The sequence below is a fragment of the Gavialis gangeticus genome, unplaced genomic scaffold (genome assembly GCF_001723915.1).
Source record: "Gavialis gangeticus isolate Ggan-Ray unplaced genomic scaffold, GavGan_comp1, whole genome shotgun sequence".
In the NCBI taxonomy this organism is placed as follows: Eukaryota; Metazoa; Chordata; order Crocodylia; family Gavialidae; genus Gavialis; species Gavialis gangeticus.
The window spans coordinates 133918294-133923740 of record NW_017729032.1 but is presented as its reverse complement, the minus strand read 5'-3'; the positions used below and the strand labels follow the sequence as shown (position 1 = coordinate 133923740).

The window sequence follows — 5447 nt, the reverse complement described above, 5'->3', positions numbered from 1 at the left end:
AGCACGGAGCCAGTTCAGCCCACTGGTATGTACCTTCAGGCCAGACCAGGCTAGCTGTGTGCCACTGTGTGCAGCTCCCAGCATTGCAGGCAGGAGCTGTTTACCAGCGGACCAGGTCAGGCCAACACTGTGCTTCCACATGGGGCTTCCAGCACTCCAGCAAGGAGCCGCACGTAGTGGCACAAAGCCCATTCAGCCTGATGGAACGCGACTCCTTGCTGTTCTCCTTCTGGTAGCCACACACCATTGGGCCAAGTCAGATTGGCTCCATACCAGCACATAGAGCTCCTGGCACTGCAGCCAGGAACACACACCACTGGACCAGGCCAGGCACATGTGGCTCCCCACTGGGAATGCTAGAAGCCCCATACAGAGTCACAGAGCCAGCCCAGCCCAATAATATACACCTCCCTCCTGCAGTGCTGGGAGCCCCACATGCTAATACAGATCCATCCCAGTCTGGCCTGAAGGTGCATGCCAGCGGGCCAGGCTGGCTCTGTGTTGCCACGTGCAGCTCATGTGTCTTAGCCAGAGCCACGCGCCACCAGGGGGCCCGCTGCCTACTACTGCCGCCACCAGTGGGGGCTGTGCGCCATGGTGAAGAAGGGGGGTATGCGGAGGGGGCCCCGCAACCACACATCTACTCACAAACTCCACTCTCCTCCCCCAAATCACTAGCTATCCAGTTTTGCACCAGTGCACTCAGTACTTCCACATGAGTCTCCCAGCTGGAATGCTGGGAGCCCCATGGAGGTAGAGGCACAGAGCCCACCTGGTCCAATGATACAAGACCTCCTACCAGTTTTCAGAGGGGCAGCTGCAGGCTGGTAATAAATGTTTTTTTGGAGGGGTCCCAGAGGTGAACAGAATGGCCTGGTGGGCCAAATCCAGCCTGTGAGCCATATTTTGCCCATCCCGGTTTATCAGGAAGTACTTTTTGTTAAAGACTCATTAGTCATAATGCATAACTCCCACTAGAATCCAAACACTTGTAAAAAGAATACTGTCTGGACAAAGGCTCCAACCAATGTATCTGAATCTATGGCAACATCAGTGGGAAGTTCAGATAAAACTAATGAGCGAACAAGTAGCAGAACTGGAAGTAGAACTCAGGCCTTCTCTCTCATAGACACATACATAGCCTAACCATCACTTTTCTCTCCATCCTCTTCCTTGAAAGTGAGTCTTTCACTTTTGAAAGAGACTTGACTTTTTAAAATGTTAGTACAGGAAACCCTCACTATTCTCAGATTTGATTCGTGGTTTTGAATATCCACGACATGCCGCGCCACGCCAAACCACATTCTCTCCCCGCGCAGTGTGATGACACTTTGTTACTGTGCTCCACAAGTAAGGGGTGGTTTGAGAAATTTAAAAAGAGGCACAGCCTACATAACATGAAGTTGATGGGGGAATTTGGTGTCAGCAGACCATGAAGCAGTGCGGAATTATTCCCCACAAGCTCAAACAAGTTTTCAACGCAGATGATGCAGTACAGTATTTGTGAATTTCCCCCTTTGTGGGGATGTCTAGAACATATCCCCCGCAAATAGTGAGGGTCTCCTGTATACAAATATTAAAAACAAATAATGCAAGTGCAAAGGTGAGTGTCCCTCCCAGAGGCCAAGCATGAAATACTTGTCAGCAACAAAAACCACCAATTAAAACCTTCTTCCGCAGGTCCTTCATGTGATTACACATGTAGGACTAGCCGTCTATAAAGTACCACCTCAATGGCCCAGCACAATACAAACAGGTCCAAATTTTATTGCAAGGTGAAGTGTCCAAATTCAAATGTGACATATGTCCAAACAAAGAAGTGGAAGAGTTGTGGGGGGCAGTGTCAGGGATGAGGGCCAGGGCAGGGAAGGGTGGGAGAGAGAGAGTCAAACTTTATGTATATGACATTTATCTGTTGCCTGACCAAAGGTTTCAGTAACAAATGAAAGTGAATTCAATTTACCTCCAGGTCAAAATGAGCGCAAATCATAACCCCAGACTTCTGCTTGGCTACATGAAGGTAGAGCCCAGAGCTCATGTGGCAAAGTGTGGAGGATGCCAGTAGGCTTCTAAGAGGATGCAGGTCTTGCGAACTGAACTTCAGGATCAAGGCTGGGTTCAGAACCACTGTGCTAGCCATGGAAGTGAACAAGCACTGATTGAATGGCATTTTAAACACAGGCTCACATTGTTCTCTGGAGCTGTCTTTCTTAACTACTGACTGCAGTAACCACTCTAGGGAAAATATGTACTAAGAAATAATTAAAGATGACTGAAAAAAGAAGGGGATAAAACTCTTTTTCACACAGCATAGTTCAAGTGTGGAACTCACTGTGGCAAGATAATGTAGAAGCTGACAGTTTCACCAGATGCAAAAACAGGTAGAGTTACCCTATTTCCAAAGAGACGACACCTGGGAAGGGGGGAAGGATGGGGGGAGAGGCATATGACTGTGGGGTGGCAGTTATATGCCCATGCCCTGCCTCTGCTCTTCACTCCTAAGCCCCTGCCCCACCCCCAGCACTGCCAGCCCCCCCTCACTCCCAACCCACAGCCCCCTGCCCCTAGCCCTGCTGGTGCCCCTCACTCTCGACCCGCAGACCCCTACCCCCCAGCACTGCTGCCCAAGCAGCACGTCTGCACGCACACAGTATCTCTTTACCTGGTTTGCCAGGGCCTGTGTGGGGAGCACGTGACCCCCAACAGCTAATCACCTTGACCGCTGCTCCCAGTCCCAAGCAGCCAGCTGAGGAGAGCAGAGGGAACAGCAAAAAAACCAGGACATTTCCTGTTATTTTAAAAACCCACCCAGACCCAGCACAGGGGGCCATAAAAGAGGACATATCCAGGAAAACCCGGATGTACGGTAACCCTAGTTGGACAAATTCTTGGAGGAATGGTACATCGGCAGCTATTAAATACTAAGGGGTACAGCCTCTGAATCAAAACTTCCTGGACCTTACATGCTGGAGGCTGCAAATGGGAGAGGAACAGTGGAAAAAACAATGGCCATACCCAGCTCACTCTCCCTTTCAGCATCCATTCTCTGCTGCTGTGCGACACGTGCCTATTTGTTGCATTTGGCATGCACCGGGCCATTAGGGGGTAGTCCTGCACTGAGCCACCCACCTCACTGCACCTGTCCACCTGCCAAGCTCTGAGTGCCTCCCTGGGACAGCCTCACATCCCACCAACCCTCTTCCTGGAGCACACCCGCAAGCCTGGGGGTAACGCCACCACCACTCAGAGTCTGGACTGATCTGGGACCTGCACCCCCTGGGAAACACAGGCCTAGTCATCCTGGAGGGTACCTGACCCACTGCAAGAACTTGGGGTCTTCACTCAGTCTGAAGCACAAATAGTGGTCTCCCTTAGTCAGCTGAACCAAGGGGACCCCAAGGCATAATCTAGACCCTCTCCCAATAAGTCTCCCACACTACGTACAAAGGAGAACTTTACTGGCTACAAGGAGTAGGTTTGGGTAGAAAAATATCAGAAAAATACCTTAGAGCAAACAGTGGCATGGTAGCCTTTGATCATGCATCTGAGTTACTGCAAGCTATATAGCTAGTTAGATCTCAGGTAGCTTACTTACAAGTATCATCCAGAGGAAGGTGGAGATTCCCTCTGTAGGCAAACAGTTCATTGATCATGAGTTTCAAGAGAAAGAGAGAGCTTCAGATGGTCCAGCTTCTCTCTATGAGTTTTCATCATGGCTACTACCCCTCCTCCTAGGCAGTCCTTTACTTATGTAGCCCTTATGACCTCATTTACCTGATACAATGAAGGCCAGCAACTGTTGGCTGCCAGCCAACCAATTTGAAATGCATCACTGGCTGCTGGGTAGACTGGCAGGGTCTTTAGCCCCCTCCCAGTCATGCTGGCATTGCTTTAAAAGGGAGGCAGCTGAGAACACAACAACTGATTGCTTGGGACAAATAAAAAGAAAACAAGAATGGGAGCAAGGGCCACAAGTTCACTGAGCAGAGCAACCGGCTGGCACTCGCTGCCCCGTGAACGAGTCGAGGCTGCCTGTGGGCACCAACTGGCAAAACTCTGCCGGAGATGTAAATGGAGGAGCAATGGGAAGACAGCTCCACACTTGCTTGGGATCTTCCCAGACAGACCCTCCTGGTCTTGCAGCTGCCCAACTTAAGCAGAACCAGGAGGAGGTTGACCACAAGGTCCCAGGGCTTGCTGGGGCCACGGATGGGGGAGTGCGTAGCAAAAAAAGGTGCAGGGAGAAAGCCAGCAAGAACCTCAGCAGGAGGTCTAGGAGAAGGCTTGGAGACTTTATGAAACAGGGACTTTTTCTGAGACTTTTGAAAGTCAGAAACCTCAGCCAGCTTTAACAACAACAAGTCACTTATTGGGGCAGGATGACTAGTTGTTGCCTGGCATTGCGGGACAATGATTCCCGCTCCAGGGACCTGTCAGCTCGCCATGCTCAGTGCTTGCAGGCACAGGCCCTGCTATTCCCACCTCGCAGGCGGGGAACAATGGGTTCACCCATCATTTGCCTAAATATTCAAGTAGGATGACAGCTGCAGGCCTGGTCTAAAATGGACCTAAGTAACTTTCGACTGCTACGAACCCCAACATGCCCTTCGCCTCTGACCACCCAGCCCCGAGCTGCCCTAGACCTGGCACCTGAAACGAACACCCCAGCCTACACAGCCAGCCCCAACTTAGACAGAAGGCGAGCTGAGCGCGTGCGCACGGATGGCCTCCGCCTTTCCCTACACCACCCCCCCTCAGGCTGACCAATACGCATGCGCAGTTACCGTAGTGTGCCCTACTATTAGCGTTCCGCGAACCGGAACTGTGCGCATGCGCCGGGGTGGCCGCACCTCTCCCCATCACCGTCTTCCCCGAGTAGAGTTGTGCGCATGCGCATAAGTGGACTCGGCGTTCCCCGAGGCCGGGTTGTGCGCATGCGCATAAGTGGACTCGGCGTTCCCCGAGGCCGCGTTGTGCGCATGTGCCAAGGTGGCCTAAGTTCTCCCTCCCTTGGTGTCCCTCGAGGCCGCGCACATGCGCTGGGGCGGTCGCAGGTCTCCCTATCAGCGTTCCGCAAGGCCGAGCAGCGCGCATGCGCAAAACTGGCCCAGGCTCTGCCTTCCACCGGTATTCCCCGAGGCTGGGCTCCGCGCATGCGCTAGAGTGGCCGCGCAGCTGCCCCTCCCCCAAGTGCCCTGCCTCGGAGCGCAGCCCCGATCCGCTTCGGGTCTTTCCGGCCACCGCGAGGAGCGGCGCGTGGTGCATTGTGGGGCGGCGCGCAGGAGAGTCGCCGCCGCTGCTGCCTCGGGGCCGCCATCTTGTCTCCGTGCGGACTCGCCGCTGCTTTCGGGGTCCCCTCCTCCTCCTCCTCCTCCTCCTCGGCGGCGCGGGCGGGCGGGAGCCGGGGGGCAGCGAGGCGAACCGACCCGGCCCGGCGGATGCGCGCG

The 5447-nt window shown here is 53.5% G+C and overlaps 1 protein-coding gene across 1 annotated transcript in view; it reads left to right on the top strand.

Annotated features, from left to right (window-relative positions):
• Positions 1-5276: 5276 nt before the first annotated feature.
• ARGLU1 (arginine and glutamate rich 1) overlaps positions 5277-5447 on the top strand; it is an 11017-nt gene continuing 10846 nt past the window's right edge. Inside the window, exon 1 of the mRNA XM_019524584.1 lies at positions 5277-5447. The gene's annotated coding sequence lies outside the window, so the exon portion shown is untranslated.